Source organism: Heterodontus francisci, chromosome 7, assembly GCF_036365525.1.
Source record: "Heterodontus francisci isolate sHetFra1 chromosome 7, sHetFra1.hap1, whole genome shotgun sequence".
NCBI classification, from domain to species: Eukaryota; Metazoa; Chordata; class Chondrichthyes; order Heterodontiformes; family Heterodontidae; genus Heterodontus; species Heterodontus francisci.
This window is the reverse complement of record NC_090377.1, coordinates 89,600,473-89,626,186: the sequence shown is the minus strand read 5'-3', so window position 1 is coordinate 89,626,186 and position 25,714 is coordinate 89,600,473. Positions and strand designations below refer to the sequence as shown.

Genomic DNA, 25,714 nt, shown 5'->3' with positions numbered 1-25,714 from the left:
TCAAATAGCACTTGAACTGATTTTTTTTTATGTTTTTGGTCCTGCTGTTGCTTACTATTGTCAGTGTTGGAGAATCAAATATGTTGAATTCTAGTATTGACATTTTGTGGTGTGGAAGGTATTAGCAGCAAGAATAAACAGAAGAGCTCGTCAGAGCCACATTCAGATGTTACATGTAACAATGTTATTTGCCAGTCATGTTCACTTTTTCATTTACTGCTATATAACACTGAGAATCATGTTGTATGCATCTTAAGAATTGTGAGGTACTAAAGCAACCCTGAATCTGAAAATGTGCTTCATTGTTTAATAATGTTTTTCAAAAGGTTTACGACTGGAATGTACTGTTTGTCATATCTTTAATGTGAGCACTGTACCGCTGCCTGGGAAGCTGATTAAATGCATAACATGTACGTTTATGAAGTTTTTTTTCCTGTGAGGAAACTGCCGTCATTTGGTTCGCTGAGCAATGATGCTGTTAAAAGTAACACATGCACTTTTTAATGCTCAAGTGCTTCCTACCAGTACAAGTAAGCTTTAAATTACTTAAAGACCATCTGTATGTTGGTATGCTCCTGAGGGAAAAGCTTTTCAATCATCCAAAATCTGTTTCCTATTCTCTTCCACCAACCAAAGCTCCTTAAATGAATTGCCTGATTAATTTATTCCACTGTGATATACAGCCATGGGGAAATAGATTACAGATCACGTCATTGCAGAGCATACTTGCCAAATAAAATCCACATCAAACATAATGTTCTTCTTATGCTTTCGCTCGGTTTTAAAGGAAGCATTAATGAACAAAGATTAAAAGAAGTCATAAGTCACAGACCTGGTGGGAAATAAAATCCAAGGACTAAACTGCTGGGAGTGGACTGGTATAGATTTGGACTTTGGCTTAAAAATGAATGCTTTTTCATCGACAGCGAATGTATTTTCTTTAATAAGTAGACAGCTGCAACATGAAATACTAATAGAAATATATTTTCATTTATAAGTACATTTTTTAAAAGAGTGCTTTCAATCCCCATTCTCTTATTTTTCAAGTCTGACAATCGGTATTTTTGCAGCTTTAAATGTCGGTTAGTTCAGTTGGCTAGACGGCTACAGTGTCTTGTAGAAAGACACCAACAGCGCGGTTTCAATTCCCGTACCGGCCGTGGTAGTTCATGAAGGGTCCTCGCCTTGCCCTATGCTTGAGGAGTGATGACCCTCAAGCTATACATCACCAACTGTCTCTCATGAGGAAAGATGCCTATGGTCCTTTGTTATTCAGCAATATGCGGTTATTGAAGTAATTACATTTATATTGTGTTGAATGTAAAATTTTAAAATCGGTTTCCTCACACTAGCCACTGTATCTCTCATGGTTTAGCTTCACGGAGGAGAGAGTTTGCAATCCTGATCTGTTAAAGTGACAGACGGCAAACTGAATAGCCTCCGACCCTCAGCAGAATCATTCTTATTTCTAACATCAATTCCTGAACAATGGCTGAAAAGCAATGTGCAGAAAGTCGTTTGCTTTGTACATTGGTGGGGGAGAAAGCTCGTTCTTTTTATAGATGATAGTCTTTGTGTTTAAATCACTCCATTTGTTTTTAATGGAATGAAATCATAAAGAGTAAAATAAGAAATCTAGACGATAGATCACTGAATAACAGTTTTTCTGGGGTTTGATTTTAATTTTTGTTGTTGTTGGGTGTGCTTTGAATGTGTGCATTGGGAGGTCGGAGCACAATCGCAAAAAGCACCATAATTTGAGACGTTAACGTTTCAGGTCTGTGACCTTTCATCAGATGAAACGTTAACTCTGTTTCTCCACAGATGCTGCCAGACTTGCTGAGTATTTCCAGCACTTTTATTTTTTTGTTTCAGATTTCCAGCATCTGCAGTATTTTGCTTTTATAATTTGAGACATTTATGGAGATGTCTGTAGCCCCCTAGTGGTGAAGTTTAATGTACAAATTGAGCAAAGCGAAGTAGGGACATTTTGGGCTGAAGTTTCAGGCCCCTGAAGGTGCTAATGGACGTAGGGGGTGGGGCCTGAGAATGCCAACAGTGGCTGGTCTGTCAGTTGTAGGATAACGTTCCTGACGCTGGCAATGTTCATCAGGGCGGGACAGGAATCTCGCTCTGGTCGTAAGAGAACAGTGGTAGAATCGGGTAGAGTCAGCATGGATTTACGAAAGGGAAATCATGCTTGACAAATCTATTAGAATTCTTCGAGGATATAATTAGTAGAGTTGATGAGGGGGAGCCAGTGGATGTGGTTTATTTGGATTTTCAGAAAACAAAGTCCCACATAAGAGATTAGCTTGTAAAATTAAAGCGCATGGGATTGGGGGTAGTGTATTGCGATGGATGTGACTAGTGGCTAGTGGGGTACCTCAGGAATTGGTGCTAGGACCCCAGCTATTCACAATATATATTAATGATTTAGATGAGGGAACTAAATGTAATATCTCCAAATTTGCAGATGAGACAAAACTGGGTGGGAGGGTGAGTTGTGAGGAGGATGCAGAGGCTTCAGGGTGATTTGGACAAGTTGAGTAAGTGGGCTAATGCATGGCAGATGCAGTATAATGTGGATAAATGTGAGGTTATCCACTTTGGTAGCAAAAACAGGAAGGCAGACTATTATCTGAATGGCTATCAACTGCAAGAGAGGAAAATGCAGCGAGACCTGGGTGTTCTCGTACACCAGTCGCTGAAGGTAAGCATGCAGGTGCAACAGGCGGTAAAAAAGGCAAATGGTATGTTGGCCTTCATAGCGAGAGGATTCGAGTACAGGAGCAGGGATGTCTTGCTGCAATTATACAGGGCCTTGGTGAGGCCATACTTGGAATATTGTGTGCAGTTTTAGTCTCCTTATCTGAGGAAGGATGTTCTTGCTGTAGAGGGAGTGCAGCGAAGGTTTACCAGACTGATTCCTGGGATGGCAGGACTGATGTATGAGGAGAGATCGAGTCGGTTAGGATTATATTTGTTGGAGTTCAGAAGAGTGAGGGGGGATCTCATAGAAACCTATAAAATTCTAACAGGACTTGACAGGGTAGATGCAGGAAGGATGTTCCTGATGGTGGGGTGTCCAGAACCAGGGGTCATAGTCTAAGGATACGGGGTAAACCCTTCAGGACTGAGATGAGGAGAAATTTCTTCACCCAGAGAGTGGCGAGCCTTTGGAATTAGCTACCACAGAAAGCAGTTGAGGCCAAAACATTGAATGTTTTCAAGAAGGAGTTAGATATAGCTCTTGGGTGTAAAGGGATCAAAGGGTATAGGGCGAAAGCGGGAACAGGTTACTGAGTTGGATGATCAGCCATGATCATAACGAATGGCGGAGCAGGCTCGAAGGGCTGAATGGCCTATTATTCCTCCTATTTTCTATGTTTCTAATTGAGGCTAATTAAAGCATTTTAAAAGCTCATTAAGAGCTTGTCATTGTTAGATATGAAATTTTTAAATAGTCGGATGGGTTACACGCTCCTTCAGAAACAGATCGTCTGAAGGGAGGCGGGTAAAGCAGGGGGAGCCAGCCATGGCCCCATAAGAGGGACAGTAGGAACTCAGCAGTTGGTAAGGGGGTGCCCTTGGTGTTTGCACAGGAGATTGGGCACTTAGTGCCAGGATTGAATGGAGTCAGCCCCATTTCCATCCCCCCCCCCAATGGCATTGCAGGGGCAAGGCTGCCAAGAACAGTTGGGTAGTCACTTGCCCAGAAGATAGATACAAACTGGCAATGGGGACATGACTGTCAGATTTTGGGCCAAATGACAGAGTGGGGCAACACTGTCTGCAGGAAGAGTGGAACCCCAAACAGCAGGAGGGCACAGGAGAGGAAAGGAAAGGAAGAACAAGGAGCCTATACCCTCAACATAGGATCCACCATCGAAGACAGAACTACCTGGAGATGACCAAGACAAGGTGCTGCAGGAGACTGTGTCTCTCCAGGAAGATGGTCATAGATGTCTGTGCTGAAGACCTCTCACCTCGCAGTACTGCCAGTAGTTGTCAAAGTCACTGTGGCCTTGAACTTTATCATAGAGTCATACAGCACCAAAACAGGCCCTTCAGCCCAACAAGATGGTCCCACGCCGACCATCAACCACCCGTTTATACTAATCCTACATTAATCCCATTTTCCCTTTCACATCCCCACCTTCCCTCTATTTTTGTAGCACTTACCTACACTTGGGGCAATTTACAATGGCCAATTTACCTATCAACCCGCAAGTCTTTGGCATGTGGGAGAAAACCAGAGCACCCGAAGGGAACCCACGCAGTCACAGGGAGAACTTGTAATCTCTGCACAGGTCGTACCTAGAACTGAACCCGGGTCACTGGAGCTCTGAAGCTGCAGTGCTAACCACAGCGCCACTTCTGGCTTCTTCCAAGGAGCTGCTTCAGACGTTAGTGGCATCTCGCAGGTCACTGATGCCCTCTTTGCTATAGCAGGACAGTACATTCAGTTCATGACAGACACAACCTTGCAGACACAGAGGGCATTGGGTTTCACTATCATCGCTGGATTCCCTCAGGTGCAGGGCATTGTCGATTACACTCATCTGGCCATCAAGGCTCGCAGTGACTGCCCAGTGAGATTCATCAACTGGAAGGGCTTCCACTCCCTCAACATTCAATGGGCCTGTGACCACAACAAGAGCTTCCTCCATGTGTGTGCTCACTTTTCTAGCAGCTGCCGTGACTTCTTCACCATCCTCCACTAGTCCAGGCTGCCTTCACTCCAAACCTCAAAGTGGGTGGATGGATCCTCAGGGATGAGGGATATCCCTTGAAGACATGGCTACTGACCCCTCTATGGAATTCCCAGACAGAGACACAGAGACAATACAACCAGAGCCAACTGGTCACTGGGACAACCATTGAGCAGGCAATCGGGCTTCTGAAGATGCATTTCTGGTGTCTAGTTGGGTGACGTGCTGCAATACACTCCTGCAAGGGTCTTGGTCATTGTGGTTTTCTGCTATGTTCTCCATAACATGACCCTCCAGAGAGGTGTGAACTTTTGAGGATGGTGAGGCCTGGAAGGAGAGGAGGGGGAAATGGAGGCGGAGGGAGATGACACTGAACAGAGAGGTGCCCCTGCTGTGCGACGAGGTGACCGGGCATAACCTGAGGGATGAATGGCTCATGAGGATTGTCTGAGATCTCCTGATTTCAATTAAGCCCCTTTGACACAGGTTGAGGGACATGGCATAGAAGGGAGTCTGAGATACCTGCACTAACACATGTATTGGAGTTGCAGCCTTGAATTACTAATCACTTACTGCCAACGAAGGAAGACCATCTGCCCAGAGGCTTTACCCTCAGCGTGGAGGATCCTGTTATGTCTTTCTGCATGTCATACCACTTTTCCTTTCACGGCAGCAACAAAAAGAGTCCCAGATGTGTGCCTTTAATATGTCAAAGTGTACAGAGCGGAAATCAATTCAAAGACAGTAAGAAGACACCCCACTGACTCACTTAGTGCTCCATGCGACACGGCAGCCTGCTCACTCATGTTGGCTTGCAGCTGGGATGCATGTGGTGGTCATACTCATCGCGGTGGTGCCCATGGGGCATCTCCAGAAGCTGCTCCACTTGCATCATTGCAGGGGTGGCCTCTGTCACTTGGTCCTACTGCACAGATGGTCTTGCAGATGGAAGGGCCAAAGAGGCCGAGGATGATGAGGTTGCCTCGTGAGGGGTTGCACCCTCACACTCCTCCATGACATTCTTGGCGCTTGCCAGGCAAGCTGGATGCCTGGCGGAGGACACCAGCTGGGGCACAGCTGGCATCCCCTCCAAAGATCTCTTTGTTACCACTGCCACTGACTGGTCCACACTACCCAATGTCTCATGGATCCTGTGGATGTCAGTGTGCAGTTCCTGCATCCACTGAGTGATGCCACATCTCGTTGTCCGAGATTGGCCACTCTCTATGGAGAAGCTGATGTGCTCCACCATGGCTGGAATTTAGAAGAATAAGAGCTGACTTGATTGAAACATATAAGATCCTGAGAGGTCTTGACAGGGTGTAAAGGATGTTTCCCCTTGTGCGAGAATCTAGAACTAGGGGTCACTGTTTAAAAATAAGGGGTCGCCCATTTAAGACAGAGATGAGGAGAAATGTTTTCTCTGAGGGTCGTGAGTCTTTGGAACTCTCTTCCTCAAAACGCAGTGGAAGCAGAGTCTTTGAATATTTTTTAAGGCAGAGGTAGATAGATTCTTGATAAGCATGGGAGTAAAATGTTATTGGGGGTAAGTGGAAATGTGGAGTAATCAGTTCAGCATGAACTTATTAAATGGCAGAGCAGGCTTGAAGGGCTGAGTGGCCTACTCCTGCCCCTAATTTGTATGTTTGTATTCAATGGCATTGCCATTGCTGACTCCCCCACTATCAGCATCCTGGGAGTTATCATTGATCAGAAACTGAACTGGAGCAGCTATCTAAATACTGTGGCTACAAGAGCAGGTCAGAGGCTGAGAATTCTGCGGTAACTCACCACCTGACTCCCCAAAACCTGTCTACCATCTAAAAGGAACAAGTCAGAAATGTAATGGAATACTCTCCACTTGCTTGGATGATGTGGCTCCAACCGCACTTAGGAAGCTTCGCACCATCCAGGACAAAGCAGCACCCCATCAACCACCGTTAAACATTCACTCCTTCCACCACTGAAGCACAGTGGCAGCAGTATGTACCATCTACAAGATGCACTGCAGTAACTCACCAAGGCTCCTTCGACCTTCCAAACCTGCTACCTCTACTATCTAGAAGGACGAGAACAGCAGATGCATGGGAACACCACCACCTGCATGTTCCCCTCCAAGTCACACACCATCATGACTTGGAACTGTATCACTGTTCATTTCACTGTTGTTGAATCAAAATCCTGGAATTCCCTCCCGAACAGCACTGTAAGTATACTTACACCAGATGGACTGCAGTGGTTCAAGAAGGCAGCTCACAAGGGCAATTGGGGACAGGCAACAAATGCTGACCTTGCCAGCATCGCCTGCATCCCATGAAAGAATAAAATAAAAATGAGGCTGCTCAGGTATTGTGTCTGCTGGAGGGTGCAAGCTCTGAGACCTGTCCAGATGTTTGGGGTTCGCACTCATTTTGCCAGAATGTATGAGGTCATTGAACCTTTCTTGGCACTGGATCCAAGTTCTTCTTGTCTTGCTTCTGCCACTTAGGGCAGCAATCTGGAGCTAGGCCTGCTTGGTTTCAGCTAGTGGCCTCCTCCAGCCACCCTCCAGGAAAAGGGCCTCCCTCTGCTCTCTCTCAGCCTGCAACATGAGATTCAGGTCCCCATCAAGGAAGCGAAGGGCAGCCCTGTCCCGGGTGCTAGGCTTCCGGCTCGCTTAAGTCATCTCATCTTCCTTTTGGATCAGTAGATGGCTTTGGCATGGTGCACAGTTCTCATCTTCAGGACAACCAGCAACCTCAGTGATGGCTGCCATGGGGAGTGATCTGACCAGCATATGTTCCCACTCCCACTGGCTCAAATTGGACAGGAAACCCATCTCCATCCCAATTAAGGGCTCACTCCCGTGAAAATTGGAACGTTAATCAGTTTCCCCCAGAGGCGGCTTTCAGACACAAACAAACCCGAACTCCTGTTTCCTGCCTCCGTGGCAAAAATTCAGCCCTTAGTCTCCATAGTGATCATGATTTTGGAACCATTTCAAAAGCAATTACCACAATTCACAGCATATATTCCGCCTATTTAAGATGATTACTATATTTCTTCCTGAATTTGAAATGAGCTTATACCAGGAGGAAGCAAGATGTCATAGATCATTCATTATATCTCAAACGTGGCATTTGTCACTTTTTTTTTAATGATAATGAGGCTATTTGTGTATTCATTTATTGACATAAGTACTCTGATAAGAATTTGACATTTGAAAAAAACAGAACAGGTGACAACTGAAAAGAATCAAAATGTGTCTTTCCCTATAGAAGGTAGTTGGGAGTCATCCGAGCTTTATTTTCCACAAACAAAATAATATCTAATAAAACCAGGGGATAGGAATGATTTTGGCAATCATTTGCCACTTACCACTGAATATAAATTAAAAACATGAAATTCTCTAAATGGAAACACAAGAGACCTTGTTTAGAAGTATGCTGGGAGGGTTGCATTATGAGTTTGCGTGGGAATAATACAACACAGTAAAGGGATTCAGTGATAGAGCACTGGCTGTTTTCAGTACAATTGAACCCTGATCAATGCAGAACTAATTTACCAGAAAATGTTATGCTTGGATCAGGGTTCTGCTTGGTGATGACTTTTCACCCTAATGGAAGACATTGGGAGTGGGACAGTTATGATTGGATTAGGCATTATTTTATCCAGCTGCCAGCTTCTGAGGAGAGGAAGGTAATAGTATAAGTGTGCAACTGAATAACAGAAAAAAGTGACACCAGCTGGGAAACAGAACTCAGCTAAGTATTCTAAGTATTATTGTTCTGGCAAGTCTTGTCTGTGCCATTACTGGCTCATTTTTCTCCCCCGATGCCTGGTCTGTTTTCCATTAAGGAGGGAAGCCAGAAGAAGTAGGCCTTAGACCTGAAGCACAGTCTCTGCTCCCTCAGATTGGAGAAGCTCAGAGAGGTGGGTAGCAAAGTCATGGAGAATGTAAAAAGGAAAGTGTCTCTTTTTCATAGGATCCTCACTAGATATTTGGGGGTGGGGGCTTTCAGTGTAATGGCCATTAATGTAGCTGCAGCCTACTCAGGAGTGATTGGATATCTATTTCAGTTTCCAGGTAATGGGCTCCTCCAGGGCCAGCCAGTGCATGCTTCAGAAGTGCTCCATCGGATGAACCAGGGAGGGTGGGGGTTGGGGGAGCAGTACAGTGGGGAAGAAAGACAAAGATCCGCTTTTTGGTATGTTTGGTAGTTTGAATGAGCATGCTCAGAAGAGAGCCAAAAAGGTAAAATTACTTTTTTTTTAACAGTTTCCTTGGGCCTTCCTTGCTCCGGGTGTTCCGAGATCACCTAGCAACCCGCCCTCTCCTTTCTTTGCTGGGACTGTTTCCGCAGGTCCTCAGTTATGAATCCTGTTGCATTTACCTGACGCTTGCTGGCTAGACATTATTGATACTCAGGTTTGGCAAGCAGGCTGGCCTGGTCTATGTAAATGAGGCCTGGGACTTAAAATGGTTCAGGCCTTTAATATTACCAGATTTATTTATTTAAACTGAATTCAATTTCTCACACTGTCTCAGTGTGATCTGCTGGTCTAATATTATTTTCCTAGACCAGTAACATAACCATGCACTACCGTACCCATGAACATGATACTTTAATGCTTGTTCCATATTCCAGGTTACAATAAATGACCCATTTCTATGTTATGCAAAAAATCTAATTATTCAGTCTCATACTTTGAATACAGTGGAGAGATTCACAAAGCAGCTAAGGTGTTGAATTATCAATGTAATCTCCAAATATAAAAGGGAAATACTGTGGATATCTGAAATAAAAACAGAAAATGGTGGAAAAACTCAGCAGGTCTGGGAGAATCTGTGGAGAGAAAAAAACAGAGTTGACTTTTCAGGTCAATTATCTTTCATCAGAATTCTCTAAATTTGATAGTGCAATAGGTTAGCAGAATTATGTTCTACCTCTAGGACCTAAGTTTGAGTCCTGGTCACATTGACGGAATGAAGGTCCTGCATCTCTGCTGCCTGTAGGACCGCTACACTAACAAATTTGGGGCAGTCAATCCAGTTCCCTATATTTGAGTTGATAACACAAAAGTGCATAGAACTTGTCACAAATTGGTAATATCGCGCAAGGAGTATAAGAATGGCTGGCATAGGAAATGGAAAAATTCATAGCACTGTAGTAAAGGATCCTCTTCCGAAGCTGTGGCAAAGGCACACCGAAAAAGTAGCTACTGTTGACGCTAATGAAGGTTTAACATGTTTTTATGACCTTCCTTGGTGGGCGATAATGGGGTCATTATCACATTTTAAAATAAATTAATGCTTCTGTTGGAATACGAACATTTGAATTAGGAGCAGGATTAGACCACTCAGCTCTTCAAGCCTGCTCCGCGATTCAACAAGATCATGGCTGATCTGATTATAACCTCAACTCCATATTCCCACCTACCCCCAATAACCTATCTACCTCCGCCTTAAAAATATTCAAAGACTCTGCTTCCACCACCATTTGAGGAAGAGAGTTCCAAAGACTCTCAACCGTCTGAGTGTGAGTGCCTATGTGTTTGTCTGCTATTATTAGCAACAGTAAATTGTAGTTTACTGTTGGGTAAAAAGGGGAGGTTTCTCAATGTTTGACACTTGTGCCTACCTGAGAGTTTAATGCTGACTCAGGGTGTCAAAATAATAACATTTTCATTAACTGGGATGGGGATTTCCAAACCTTTGGAGCTAGGTGCTAGATATAGATATCAAAGTCAGTTGCAGACTGCAAATAATAACTCAATAATCAGAGTCCCATGCACAAAAAGTGCGAACCAACATAATGCACAGTAAAACAACACCATGGTAGGCCTCACATCTTCCTCCTCTCAAAGTGGGATTATGCTCTCCTCTTCTTTCTCCATCTTGCAACAACTTTGTTTCTGGTTGACCCTCCTCTGCTACGCTCTAATATTTGCTACTTTTTCTCCTCCTCTGGCTGTGTCTGTCTGTGTGTGTGTGTGTCTGTCTGTCTCTCTCTCTAACTATATCTGTCTCTCTCCCTAACTCTCTTTCTCCCTCCTTAGCTCCCTCCCTCCCTAACTCTTGCTCCCTCCCTCCCCCTAACTCTCACTCCCTCCCTCCCCCTAACTCTCATTCCCTCTCTCTCTATCTCTCTCGCTCTCTTTCTCTCTCTAGCTCTTGCTCTCTCTCCCTCTCTAACTCTCGCTCTCTCACTCTAACTCAAAGGGATCAAAGGGTATGGGGCGAAAGCTGGAACAGGCTACTGAGTTGGATGATCAGCCATGATCAAATGAATGGCGGAGCAGGCTCGAAGGGCCAAATGGCCTACTCCTGCTCCTATTTTCTATGTTTCTATGTTTCTCTCTCTCTCTCTCTCTCTCTCTCTAACTCTTTTCTGCTGGCAAGACTCCTTAATGTTCCGGAATTTAATCCCTACTTTAATCCTTTCCCCTGTGAACACAAGTAGAGGGAGACATCTGGCTGAGACCATTAGAGCAACATGGGAAGCATGAGAATGAGCTTTAGCTCTTTAAAATTGCCTTGCTTGGAGGACGAGTAAAAGGTGTTTCCTGACTGGGCAACTTCAACCAATGAGGGAGTAGCCTTTCTAAAGTCTGGGAACTTTAAACAGCATGAAGGTGCTTATGTTGCCTTTGTGCATAATGAAGGAACAGACGGGAGTTTTATGGGAGGGATCATTTAGTCTGTGAGCTGTCTTTTAGACTTCAGAGCCCTAGGACCTGCATCCCTGAACTTAATGTATACAGTTCACAGCAAAAGAAATGTATGGGCCCGGTTTTAACTCACTCAAAACCCATTGACTTTGAGTTTAAAATTGGGCCCTATTCACTTACCTGCTGGATCCAGTGTACCTTGTCAAACCCCTGCAATCGGACAGTCACCACCGACCCTCCTGCCTCCACCTCACCTTCCCCACCCCCCGCCCCCCCCCACCGAGGTCTCTGACTGCTTTCCCCAATGCTTCCAATTCCCTTTCAAGGCCTCCAATTTCTGCACCCCCTCCCCAAGACCTCCAATTTCCATGCACCCTGAGACCTCCAACTTCTTCCCTCAGGATCGGCTCCCACAGCCCCGCTATGTTTGCACCCCCTGGGATTGAACACCCACCCATGGGACCATCCCTTGCTTGGGGTTTAGATCTACCTGGTCCAGCAGCCTCTTCTCCAGTGTTCCCACCTGACTAGAAGGCAAGCCTGTCAATCAGGCTGACCTCTGGGCAGGGAACTGTCAGTGATGTCACATGCCTGCTGTGGAGTTAAAACTGCACAGCATACAGGGAAACACCAACTTCCAGGTTCCCTGCATGTTACCAGACCCCCACACTCCCGGAAGGTCATAAAAGTTAAAATCCACCCTTATGTAACTGGAGAAGTTTGCCAAACAGAACTCGATTTACAATTTTTCTGGGATGTTGCACAACATTAGATTTGATTTCACTTAAACTCTGTACAGGTGAACATTCCACTGATAACTATGAGCATGTTCGAGCAGAATGGAAGGTTGTGTGGAAAGAGAGAGGGAGGATGAATCACCAGCCAGCCCTGGGGTTGAGCAGCAGTGAGACAGCAATCGTGCTGTTATTGCATCATGCAGTGACTTCTCTGCATACATGGGGCAAAACAAATACTGGGATCAATATATCACTAAAATGGATGATATGCAGGTGAATTGCTGGAGCCTGTTTAAGGGACATATAAAAGCATGGAATGAGAAACAACAATTTAACCCAATGAGCTCATCCTTGCATAAACCATTTAAAATCCATTATTTATGAGACTCTTCCCAAACCACTTAATCTCTAAGAGGACAGATTCAGCAAGTTTTTCCCTGCTCTCCCTCAACTACATGATGTATGCTTGAATCCACATATGACTCGCCCCATCCACCTAACCAATCTATCTAGAGGACTGGAATTTGGGTGAGAAGAGAGGATCTGGTGGTTTTCTGCTCATTTTGTTTCTTCCTTAAATTCCACTGGAAGTGAGGGAGGATATTAGATGTGCTCACTCTAACTAAGGAGCCATGTAAATGATGTTTAGACCAGGATGTTATTATCAGTCCTAAATTCCATTATTGCCACTCTACAATCTATTGATGCCACAATAAAACAAAACAGCAGCTGAGAAAGGCTGATGCTGGAATCTTAATGAGGAATTGCTGTGTTTCAATGAGCTGTTAAGAGACTTATTACTTTAGATTGGATTTTTGCCATTTATTTGCTCTTTATTTTGGAGGCTTCCAGGTTCATTTGGGTCTGCCTTGAAACACTTTCTTTCGTTGTTTGACAAAATTTTTCGAGAAGCAGGAAGAGGAACAACAGAGAAGGCAGGAAGTCCGTCTTTCAGACCATACCCCAAGAGACCCAAACCCCCTTTCAGATACTGAGCTACCAGGTAATAGACTCAGAAGAACATAAGCAGTCCAGGTCATTGCATTTGATACAGGAGCAAGATGATATTGCCAATGATTTTCATCAGATTGCTAGCTTTTGACAAGTGCTTGGAGCAATAGATTGCACTCCTGCGCATACGAGCCCCTAGTGTCAATGTGAACCAAAAGGGCTCCCTCAATGCCTAAATAGCCACTGATTTATGCCTATCAATTCTCAGTGTGGAGGGCAGTGCCATGATCATATATCCTCCAATCAGCTTTCCATCTCTGCCACAGTACTGAAACGGCTCTTACCAAAGTCACAAATGGTATCCTATGTCACTGTGACAAAGGTAGACAATCCCTCCTCATCCTTCTCGACCTATCTGCAGTCTTTGACATGCATGATCACATCATCTCTCCATTGTTGTCCAGCTGGGTGGGACTGCACTCGCCTGGTTCCATTCTTATCTATCTAATTGTAGCCAGGGTATCACCTGCTCCTGCACTATTATCTCTGGTGTTCCCCAAGGGTCTATCCTTGACCCCCTCCTCTTTCTCATCTACATTCTGCCCTCGGCGACATCATTCAAAAACACGGCGTTAGTTTTTATATGTATGCTGATGACACCCAGCCCTACCTCACCATCATCTTTCACCCCTCCACTGTCTCTAAATTGTCAGACTGCTAATCTGACATCCAGTACTGGATGAAAAGAAATTTCCTCCAATTAAATATTGGGAAGACTGAAGCCGTTGTTTTTGGTCCCCGCTCCAAACTCCATTCCCTCGCTACCAACTCCATTCCTCTCCCTAGCAACAGGCTGAAACTAAACCAGACTGTTCGTAACCTTGGTGTCATATTTGACACAGAGTTGGGCTTCTGACCACATATTCACGCCATCACTCGCCCGTCTTTGCCCCACAACAGCTCATCTGCTGCTGAAACCCTCTTTCATGCCTTTGTTACCTCTAGACTTGACTATTCCAACCCACTCCTGGCTGGCCTCCCACATTCTACACTCCATAAACTTGAGGCCATCCAAAATTCTGCTGCCTGTGTCCTAACTCACACTGTCCTGTTCACGTATCATCCCTGTGCTCGCTGACCTACATTGGCTCCCGGTCAAGCAATATCTTTGATGTTAAAATTCTCATCTTTGTTTTCAAATCCTTGCATGACCTCAGCTCTTCCTATCTGTTTAGTTTAGTTTAGAGATACAGCACTGAAACAGGCCCTTCGGCCCACCGAGTCTGTGCCGACCATCAACCACCCATTTATACTAATCCTACACTAATTCCATATTCCTACCACATCCCCACCTGTCCCTATATTTCCCTACCACCTACCTATACTAGTGGCAATTTACAATGGTCAATTAACCTATCAACCTGCAAGCCTTTGGCATGTGGGAGGAAACCCACGCAGACACAGGGAGAACTTGCAAACTTCACACAGGCAGTACCCAGAATTGAACCCGGGTCACTGGAGCTGTGAGGCTGCAGTGCTAAACCACTGCGCCACTGTGCCGTGTTATCTCCTCCAGCTCCACAACCCTCCAAGATATCTGCTTCCATGAAGTGCCTTAGGATGTTTTATTACGTTAAAGGCGCTATATAAATAGAGGTGGTTGTTGTTGGTACCACCCTTTGGTGGTCCAGTTTCTTTGCAGCTCTTTCAGTATCAAAGGCAAGGCATTAACTGACTTCTTGGAGACAAAGGTTATTCAGTACTATCATGGCTTCTAACACTATTGCGAAGGCCCAGCAGTGAATTGGCGGCACACTACAATAAGGCTCACAGCTACACTTGAATTCAAACTGAACAGGCCATTGGCATGCTGAAGGGAAGATTCAGGTATTTAGACAGGTCTTTGGGGGAGGGAGGGGTGCGGTGGTGTGCCATCCAATATGCTTCTAATGTTAGCTTGTGAATTAGGGATCCTCTCCATCCTCCATAATTTCTTGCTCCATTCCATTACTGAAGGCTTGAACACCACCAGTCAAAGCATTGGAGGTGATGACTTGCCTCCAGATATTCTTGTTCTGTGGAACATAGGCGGAGATTCAGGCTGCTCTGCATTGTTGAGAAGCCCTCTCTGATGTTGCCACAAAGGAGGACATTGGACTCTGCTGCCAGCCCTGCATTCTTCTGCACATTTTATAGATGCTCTGTTAGCATCATCTTTTCATGTCAGGGCCCCTGAGATCATCATACAGATGTTTTTCAGCTAAGGCCTGACATTTCCTTAGCCTCTGTTCCGAAACAACCTTCTCCACCTCCACTGCCTCTTTTTTTTTAAGAGATACAGCACTGAAACAGGTCCTTCGGACTACTGAGTCTGTGCCGACCATCAACCACCCATTTATACTAATCCTACACTAATCCCATATTCCTACCACATCCCCACCTGTCCCTATATATTTCCCTACCACCTACCTATACTAGGGGCAATTTATAATGGCCAATTAACCTATCAACCTGCAAGTCTTTGGCATGTGGGAGGAAACCGGAGCACCCGGAGGAAACCCACGCAGACACAGGGAGAACTTGCAAACTCCGCACAGGCAGTACCCAGAATCGAACCCGGGTCTCTGGAGCTGTGAGGCTGCGGTGCGAACCATTGCGCCACTGTGCCGCCCTAGCTTGTGTGCTGTGCAGCACCCAGTGCTCACTGTCTATCGAGACTATCTATATCCCCTACCCCATAAACCAGTGACTGTCTGAGTTGCTGAATGAGAGAGGGTATGATGGCTTAGGCAAATATATGCTGGCTGCCTTTTCTGTTGAGTGTCCTGCCATTGGGTCTCCCTCTCTCTCTCTCTCTCTCTCATACTGCTTCTTTGCTGCTTCCAGCTTCTGGGGACTGAAAAATCATATAGAGAAATGCAATAATCTTCCTGCTAGCCATTATTTCTTCAATGTTTTGCTCATGTAAGGGTATCCTCAAAGTATGTGTCAGAAAATTGAAATCTTTTTTAAAATCTTTGATTAGCACTTGTTCTACACAAATCAACAAGTGCAGGACATTTCACATCCCCTTCCCTTTTTGCCTTAGTTGGGTGGGGTGCCAGCATCACAACTGCCCCTCTGCTACCCCCTTCACCTGCTGGGTTAAAGAACATATGTCTTCTGTTTGTCCTCTTGTATCTCAGTGTTTCACCCTATCCACGTCAACTTTATCCTACTACAGGACCTCTGACCTTTACTTTGAATCTCCTCCTCTCTATTCTCTGTTTATTACCAGAACATATCTATACTAATACAATAATAAAATACTACGGATGGTGAAAATCTGAAATAAAAACAGAAAATACTGGAAATACTCAGTAGGTCAGGCAGCATCTGTGGAAAGGGAAACAAAGTTAACATACCAGGTCGATGACCTGTCATCCAGACTGGAAAAAGTTAGAAATGCAATAGGTTTTAAGCAAGTACAGAGGCTGGGAATGTTTGATGGGGGTGGTGGGTGGAGAACAAAAGGGAAGGTCTGTGATATGGTGGTTCGTAGGAATAGCAGAAATTGCAGATCATAATCACCACTTCTATTTCTTTTTGGATAACAACTATTGATGTGATTCTGCTATTGTCATTTAAAGCTCCTCTAGACCCATCTTGTGTTTCTTTACTTATCCCATTACCACTCCCTTTTGTCTTGCACCATCATCTGTTTTGTTATTTATTATCTCCTGCTTTCCACCCTATTATAGACTTTCCCTTTTGTTCTTTCTTCTGTCTCCTCCCCTCTTTTTCTTGCGTCTGTCCTTGCTGTTACATCTCTAACCTTCCAGTTCTGATGAAAGGTCATTGACCTTAAACGTTAACTTTGTCTCTCTCTCCATAGATGCTGCCTGACCACCTGAGTATTTCCACCCTACCTACCTTAATCTTGCAATGTAAATATGCCTATGTAACTTGAGTTTCCCTGTGTCCATTTGTGTGTGCATTTTGGCTGCTGCTTCAGATCCAAGCCCATTGTTTCTATTCCCTTTTTCTTCTTTTCCCTTTATGCCTCCCATGCCCTTCTTTTCTGGAATTCCCTTCCGAAACCTCTCTGCCAACCTGTCTCTCCTCCTTTTAAGATGTCTCTTAAAATCTACCTCTTTGACCAAGCCTATCCTCGTAGCTCCTTATGTGGCTCGGTGCCAAATGTCGTTTCATAATACTCCTATGAAATGCCTTTAACATTTTATTACGTTAAAGGCACTAAACAAATGCAAGTTAGTGTTGTCGTATTTGCAAATTATTTATATTTGTTTTTCTGATTGATAACAGAATGGTTGTTATTTCAGTCACAGACTGGTTTATTTAACAACTCAAGTAGAATTTGTATCACTATGTTCTGGAGTTCCACAGAGAGAATGACTTTTTCAAAGGGCAACCTTGTATTCCAGGATTCATTAATGATAACATTTAATTGTGAAGGAGTCAGGACATAATAACGTAAGAAATTGAGTAGAAGTAGGCCATATGGCCCCTTGTGCCTGCTCTACCATTCAGTAAGATTATAGCTGATCTTCTACATTACCTCCACTTTCCTGCCTGATCCCAATATCCTCATTTCCTTAGTGCCCAAAAATACATTGGTCTCAGTCTTGAATAGACTCAATGACTGAGCGTCCACAGCCCTTTGGGGTAGAGCATTTCAAAGATTCACAACTCTCTGGGTGAAGAAATTTCTCCTTATTTCAGTCCTAAATGGCTAACTATTTATTCTGAGACTATGAACCCTAGGTCTAGACTGTCCATTCAGGGGAAACAGCCTCTCAACATCTATCCAGTCAAGACCTTTTAAAAAAGTTTATGTATTTCAACGAGATCACCTCTAATCTCCAAAGCGTATCGGCTCATTCTACTCAAAATCTCCTCATAAGTCATCCCAAGAATCAATCTGGTGAACCTTTGTCGCACCCCCTCTAAGACAAGTATATCCTTCCTTAGGTAAGGAGACCAAAATTGTGCACAGTTCATTTGGTTCACAGGCTTATATCCTTAGGTTTGTAACTACTTTTTGGGTTAATATCAGTCTGTAAAATCTAAAATATAGATGACTGGCACTTTGCTGCTAACATACTTAAATTTGAGATAATTAAACTTCTTTCTGCATTGGAGGGGAGATGGAGTTACCACCCACAGCCTGTGCTGCCTCCATCGACATGATCCTGACCGTTGTGTTAGCAGGTCTCCTGCCATCTATTCCCACTGTTTCATCTTTCCGATGTCTAATTTCAGTCAGAAGAATAATTATGTAACTCAAAGAACAAAGAACAGTACAGCACAGGAACAGGCCATTCAGCCCTCCAAGCCTGCGCCGATCTTGATGCCTACCTAAACTAAAACCTTCTGCACTTCCAGGGTCCGTATCCCTCTATCCCCATCCTATTCATGTATTTGTCAAGATGCCTCTTAAACGTCTCTATGGTACCTGCATCCACCACCTCCCCCGGCAACAAGCTCCAGGCACTCACCACCCTCTGTGTAAAGAACTTACTTGCCTCGCACATCCCCTCTAAACTTTGCCCCTCTCACCTTAAACCTATGTCCCCTAGTAACTGACTGTTCCACCCTGGGAAAAAGCTTCTGACTATCCACACTGTCCATGCCGCTTATAACTTTGTCAACCTCTATCATATCGCCCCTCCACCTCCGTCATTCCAGTGAAAACAATCCGAGTTTATCCAACCTCTCCTCATAGCTAATGCCCTCCAGACCAGGCAACATCCTGGTAAACCTCTTCTGTACCCTCTCCAAAACTTCCACGTCCTTCTGGTAGTGTGGCAACCAGAATTGCATGCAATATTCTAAGTGTGGCCTAACTAAAGTTCTGTACAGCTGCAGCATGACTTGCCAATTTTTATACTCTATGCCTCGGCCGATGAAGGCAAGCATGCCATATGCCTTCTTGACTACCTTATCCACCTGCGTTGCCACTTTCAGTGACCTGTGGACCTGTACGCCCATATCTCTCTGCCTGTCAATACTCCTAAAGGTTCTGCCATTTACTGTATACTTCCCACCTGCATTAGACCTTCCAAAATGCATTACCTCACATTTGTCCGGATTAAACTCCATCTGCCATTTCTCCGCCCAAGTCTCCAACCGATCTATATCCTGCTGTATCCTCTGACAATCCTCATCACTGTCCGCAACTCCACCAACCTTTGTGTCATCCGCAAACTTACTAATCAGACCAGCTACATTTTCCTCCAAATCATTTATATATACTACAAACAGCAAAGGTCCCAGCACTGATCCCTGCGGAACACCACTAGTCACATCCCTCCATTCAGAAAAGCACCCTTGCACTGCTACCCTCTGTCTTCTATGACCGAGCCAGTTCTGTATCCATCTTGCCAGCTTACCTCTGATCCCATGTGACTTCACCTTTTGTATCAGTCTGCCATGAGGGACCTTGTCAAAGGCTTTACTGAAGTCCATATAGATAACATCCACTGCCCTTCCTTCATCAATCATCTTCGTCACTTCCTCAAAAAACTCAATCAAATTAGTGAGACACGACCTCCCCTTCACAAAACCATGCTGCCTCTCGCTAATAAGTCCATTTGTTTCCAAATGGGAGTAAATCCTGTCCCGAAGAATCCTCTCTAATAATTTCCCTACCACTGACGTAAGGCTCACCGGCCTATAATTCCCTGGATTATCCTTGCTACCCTTCTTAAAGAAAGGAACAACATTGGCTATTCTCCAGTCCTCTGGGACCTCACCAACTCCTCAAGACATTTGATGTTGTCTCCTTACTAGTTCATTTTGGAGGCATGTCTTCAGTATTCAGTCTACTGGCTCAGCTTTAAGAGCAGTTCAATGTTACTCCCTGTATGTATTTTGCAGGTCTCCCTGGCATAACTCATCAATTGCTGGCAGTTCATACATCTTTTTCCCCTCCCAACAATATTAAAATGAGCTGAACCCACAATTGATGGGGTCAGCATCAAGGCATTTGAGTCAAGGTAAGGTGGAAACCTTGCCCACTGCGCTTTTGGCAGCACAGCTAAACCCATAGGTTTAAGCCTGAATTCATTGTTGCAATAATGCAGCATTTTTATCTCAGAGGGGAAGTATAGTTGATCATTCCTATTTATTTAAAAGTTTCTAGTTGCATGCATTATAAAGTCAAGTATAGTGATGCAATTTTTATTCAGAAACAAGGAAAACAGATTTTGCAAAAAAGAGAGTGAGAAGATAATGGGGTCAGAAAAATGCAGATTTATTATATTACTGACAAACAGAATATTCTCCAAATTGTTCTCAATCCTGTGCTTTTCTGCTCTGCGAAATCTAGCTTGTAACTCGATAGTTTTTGAAATTCTGTTGCTTCATGCAATGCATTTTGGGAAGGATGACATAATTTTATGCAGCTTGAGTTCTGTTATAAAACTTTCCAGTGAAACTCGGCTCTGAACCAAAACATTTATTGTGTTTATATGATCCAAAATTCTCTGGAAAGTTTTATAATACATCTGCAGAACATAAACTGGCCACAATGTGTTCCCAGAATGCATTACCTGAAGGTCATTAAGGCCTCGATATTAGCTCAGAGACTGAGAGGGAGTTGGGTGGCTGTTTTGAGGTCGGGAAACCCTTTAAGAATAGGTATCCCTCAGGTGCCCAAATTTAATAGCAGGATCCGATTGCCAATTTTTGTCTCTGTTCCCCAGCTGCAGCCAGCCAGATTGAGAGTGGGCAGAGTGATCAGATTGATAGGTGGTGGAAGCGATTGGAGGTTTCGTCGGGAGTTGGGGTGGGGGGCAGGCAGTGTAGGGATTAGAAATCTCGGGCTTCTGGGACAAGAGCAGAGATTTGAAGGGACGGGGAGGTCATAGGCCACAACTGGGAGAGGGAGTGATTGGAAAGACTGGGGGAGTGAGGGGAGGTAGGAGATCATGGCTTTGGAGGACATCGTGGCTTGGGGGAGGGGGGAGTAGGGGGGAGTAGGGGGTGTCCCATTGCGGGTGGAGGGGGATTGGTGGGGGTGAGGTGCGGAAGCAGGTAAGCTGGATCCAGCACCTAAGTGGAAAGACATTTATCTGCTTCATCCAGAAGCCCTTGCCTCCCTTTAGCTGCTGGGTTTCCTGATGCCCTGGAAGTCCAAATGGTGAGGGTTCAACTTAAAATGGAGATTAAATCTGAGGCATTCAGCCTTATTATAATATTTAAATGACCAACCTGTCTCCTTGTCCCTGCTAGACATCATTGCCCAAATTATTCTGGCTCACTTTCAGACACTCCTAATAACCACTGACAAATTGGCTGAAGTTTGGGAACAGGTATTCAATTTGGGCTCTTTTTCAGGGAAGAAAGAATAGTGCAAGAAGTCCAAACAGAAGAGGAAGGCAAACCAATTAAAGCCAGGAAGGAATATGCATTTTTTTATGATTAATGAACATGACCAGACATGATGGGCTATATTTCATTTTTATGTGCTTAGTACTAAACAGTCTCACAAATGCATTAAAATTGCAGTTGCAGTGTTTTTTTGTTAATCCCATATATTTTCCAGAAAGGGATTTACTGTCATTCCGGGTTAGTTGGTTAACCTGCACTGTACTAAGCCATGCATAGCAGAGAAGAGGGTTGCACATTGCAGTTCATTAGAAACTTCAGGCTCCGTTTTAATTCTGCCTGGCAGGCCTCTTAACATTTACAAAAGCAAAATACTGCAGATACTGAAAATCTGAAATAAAAACAAACGCTGGAAATACTCAGCAGGCCTAGCAGCATCTATGGAGATGGAAACTGAATTTAATGTTTCAGGTTTGAGATCTTCCATCAGAATGTGTTCTGCTGAAAGGTCACAGATCTGAAACTTAAGCTTATTAATATTTAAATGCCATTCAGATCCCAACATGATCCCAGCTGCTGATCGTGCCAGTGCCAGAGCTGCCAGAAAAGACCCAGGTCAGTTTAACCTTTTTTAAGGCTCCTTGTCAGCCAGTCTTCCTCTGCCTGGTCTTCCCTTCTCCTCTCCTGACCATGATAACATCCTAACCCTTCCCCTTTCTCAACTGCTCCCCTTTCCAAAGACATTCCCTCTGGTTGATGGTCGTGTCCTGCTGCTTCCTGAAATCCTGCCTGCTGGTTAGTTTGTGATTTCCACAGCTTTCAGGTGGGAGTCTGAGTTGGATCTTTTAAATGAGGCCTGGGTGTTTAAAAGGGCCAGGCCTCATGCTGGCACTGTCATGGGTGTCCCCGCCCACCCCAGTCCCGCATGCTGCACTCCGACCCAGAGTTAAAATTAGACTTTTAGTCTGATTATGGCAACTGCTGTTAACCTATAAACAAAAGAAAGGTGTTTCATAAAAGCCTGAACTCTCCACTTGCAACTTTCTCCTGATGATAATCTGGATGAGAGTAGGGTTTTGCTGCATGGAAATTGCAGTTGAAAACTGGCATGCTAGAGCATTGGTGCATAAGCCTGCGATTCAACTCCACTATTAACATCTGCTGAGATCAGATGAGTGCAATAAATGCATGTAAATGAACAGCAATCTAGACAGCAAAATAGCACAAAGTAGGATTGTGCTTTACACGTCACAGAAGACTGAATATATGTGAACGGTACAAAATATTCTATTTTGATTGAAACATTTTTAAACCTGTGGTTCCATTTTTCAGGCAAAAATGACCCATAATAGCTGCACCACCTAATTTCTGCAAAGTGCCCAAAGGTTCAAATAATGACGCCAGTCCAGTAAAGATAGGCCTTGGACAAATAAAAATGTGTGTGTGCCATAACCCCTCATTAAGCCGAGTACTGAGCCTTTAAGTTGAAAGCCATTCATCATTAGTTTCCATACTCAGTGAATCATGCCTTAAAACAACATCATATCCTAACCTTTAGTCAATACATCTCATCGGTTTCATTTTGATCTGAATTTATTCTAAAGTTTATGATTTTTCAATCTTATTTCCTTGGCTTCTTCTATTTGTAACCATTACCCAAAGGACTCTCTCTCTAAATTGCTTTACATTTACCAAAGAACCATAGCTGAAATCGATACCCATTTAATGCTGGTAATGACATTGGTCATTTGGTAAGGGAAATCAACATTTATATTCAACCAACTAGAAAATTGACTGTGTTTGTTCTCAGAAATTGTTGCACATGACTTTGGTATCTGCTCATGGCTAAAAGCTTAAGTCATTGGGCTTGATTTTGTTCTAAAAATAATAGTGAGGCTAACAGCACTCACTGATATTTAAGTGTGAATTGGATAGAAACCTCTGTACATGTGCAGTCACCAATCATATACAGAAATCGAGAATTTGCTGTCTGAGTTGCACTGCTCCTCCAAAATCTGCCTGAAAATGGCATCTTGACATCTGACTCACCATTGAATGGCACGGAGTTGCTGTATTTAACTCATAGATACAGATAAACATTGTCCAAAAAAATTGGGGCTTGTCAATTTCTGTCTAAGTACCTTGTTAATGGTTTAAATCTTAATTACTGCCAAACAACCTCTCTGCTACTCAAAATACCCTTTATAAATGTGGAGTCTCATTCCTTCAGTGTTTATTTATTGCCGGAGATTACATTATTTTCAAGTTTATCTAACTTCTTTCTGTCTGTCTATCTGTCTGTCTCTCTCTCTCTCTCAGTCCACTCTTTCATTTCTTTTATTTTACTATTCACACATGTCCTGGATGCCCTCTAGAGGGAGCTACACTTTTTGGATGGTTGGCTGACAGTAACTTGCTATGTAAAAGCCCATGGAAAGTCTATGGGCAAGGGCAAGTTTAATGAATGGCTAGTGCTGTTCATTCACTGCTGAGACCAAAATCCAACCCATTGTTTCTGAGCCCAATTTAAATCTCTTCAGAGATTGAAATTCACTTGTGGCCAGTTAAAGTAATTGAAATACTAGGTGTAGTAGTTCAAAGAACAGAAGTTGTACCATGGAACATTGGCAATAAGTTCAAAGTTCAAATGGAGGTGGAAATCTGAGGACTGAATTTTAAGGGGCTCCTGAGATGGGTTCAGAGGTGGGAAAGCCCATAGCATTGTGATGGGAAGGGGAGGAGGAGGGCTCGTCAGCTCCCCATTACAACACAATTTTGTCGGGGGCGGCATAGGCCAAAGATGGCCAATTGAAGCCTTTAAGTGGTCTATTAATGGCCACTTAGGGGCGTTTTCCTGCTACCGCTGGGAGTTAACCAGCAGCGGGGGAGGCCTCCGCTACATGGGGAGGTCGCCCAGTAAAACGAGGTGACCCTCCCTGTGGGCTTGCGGGGGGCCCTCCAAGTGCAATCTGTGGTCCACAGAGGGCCTCCGCTGGGAAAACCTGCACCTCCCTAAACCACTCTGCCCCTGCATTAAACTCCCTCCTCCCCCCCAACTCCGGAGCCTGCCAGTCTTGCCCCGGTGACTCTGTGTCATCACCTTGGATCTGGGTTCTAGCGCTGAGCCTCGGCCTAAGGCCTCTTGCAGTACTGGCAGTGGCCACTGCTCCTGGTGGCACTGTTGAAACTGCTAAGCTGCCGGCCCGTGATTGGCCGGCAGCTCTTGGAGGCGGGATCCCCATCTTTAAAGGAACGGGGATCCCAGAGCCATAGAAAAACTTCGGTGGGGTGGGGGGGGCGGGGGGCTGCTGTTCTGTGGACGGCTCCTGCTGGCTGAGGCAAGAGTACCCCCCAACCTTTTCGGCTTGACGCCAGGAGTCCTGCCTTGGGCACAAAATTCAGCTTGGAGTGTGCAGTGCTCATGCTTGCTTGTCAGTGGTGTGATCTTCAGTTAAAAAATGCTTTCTATTTACTCAAATAAGTAAGATACCTTTTCTATTCCATTGTATATTCACTTGAGTCTGTGGTGGAAAAAAAATGGTAATTTATTTATTTATTTATTTTGTCAACCCTGACTTTTCTGATGAATTTTATGTTGGCAGCAGCTTCTCAAACATGTTTAAGTCACTTCCTGTTGAACAGAAGAAAGTTTTGTGAGCTGGGTTCTGTATTCAGGTGATGTCATCTTCAGCACTACAGTCAATTTCCAGGGATATTCCCATCAGTAAGAGTCACTGCCAGGGTTCAAACAAACTCATTGCACCTGAAGGCACAGCTCCAAAGCCATCATAATGTCAGTATGGAAAGTAGACTGACCACCATGGACTCATAAAATTAATAGTTGAACTGACAGATTATTCAAGACTGTTGATGTAATATATTATGTGTTATTCAAAAATAGACATCAAAAGAGTGTATTGTAAAATTAACATAAGAAGATTGGGGGGGTGCGGGGGGGGTGGGGTGGGGGGGCGGAAGGAAAACTAAAGTCTGGTGAATCAAAACTGATCTCCAGGGAAAATTAAACATTTCATTTTTTTAATGTATACATTTCAAGGGTATTTATGGGAACAAATCTAGTCAGCAAATGTGAAGACCTATAATTTCCAGATGTTAAGACACCATAGTTCTTTAGCCACAAAATACATTAAGATAGATTTTGGCAGTGGGAAAGGGGGAAGCAAAGTCTCCATGTATCATGCACCAAGCAATAGAAGTGGACAGGGAAAGTAGAGACATATGAAAGATAAAATTGAGCCAAAAAAATCTGAGTCAGAAATTGCTAACAGATTAGCATTTGAATTTAATATTGGAACAAATGTTTTACAG

General features: G+C 44.1%; 1 protein-coding gene across 1 annotated transcript in view; it reads left to right on the top strand.

The window, feature by feature from the left end:
* LOC137372133 (collagen alpha-2(V) chain-like) overlaps positions 1 to 25,714 on the top strand; it is a 312,577-nt gene that overhangs the window by 1,090 nt on the left and 285,773 nt on the right. The window lies entirely within an intron of this gene.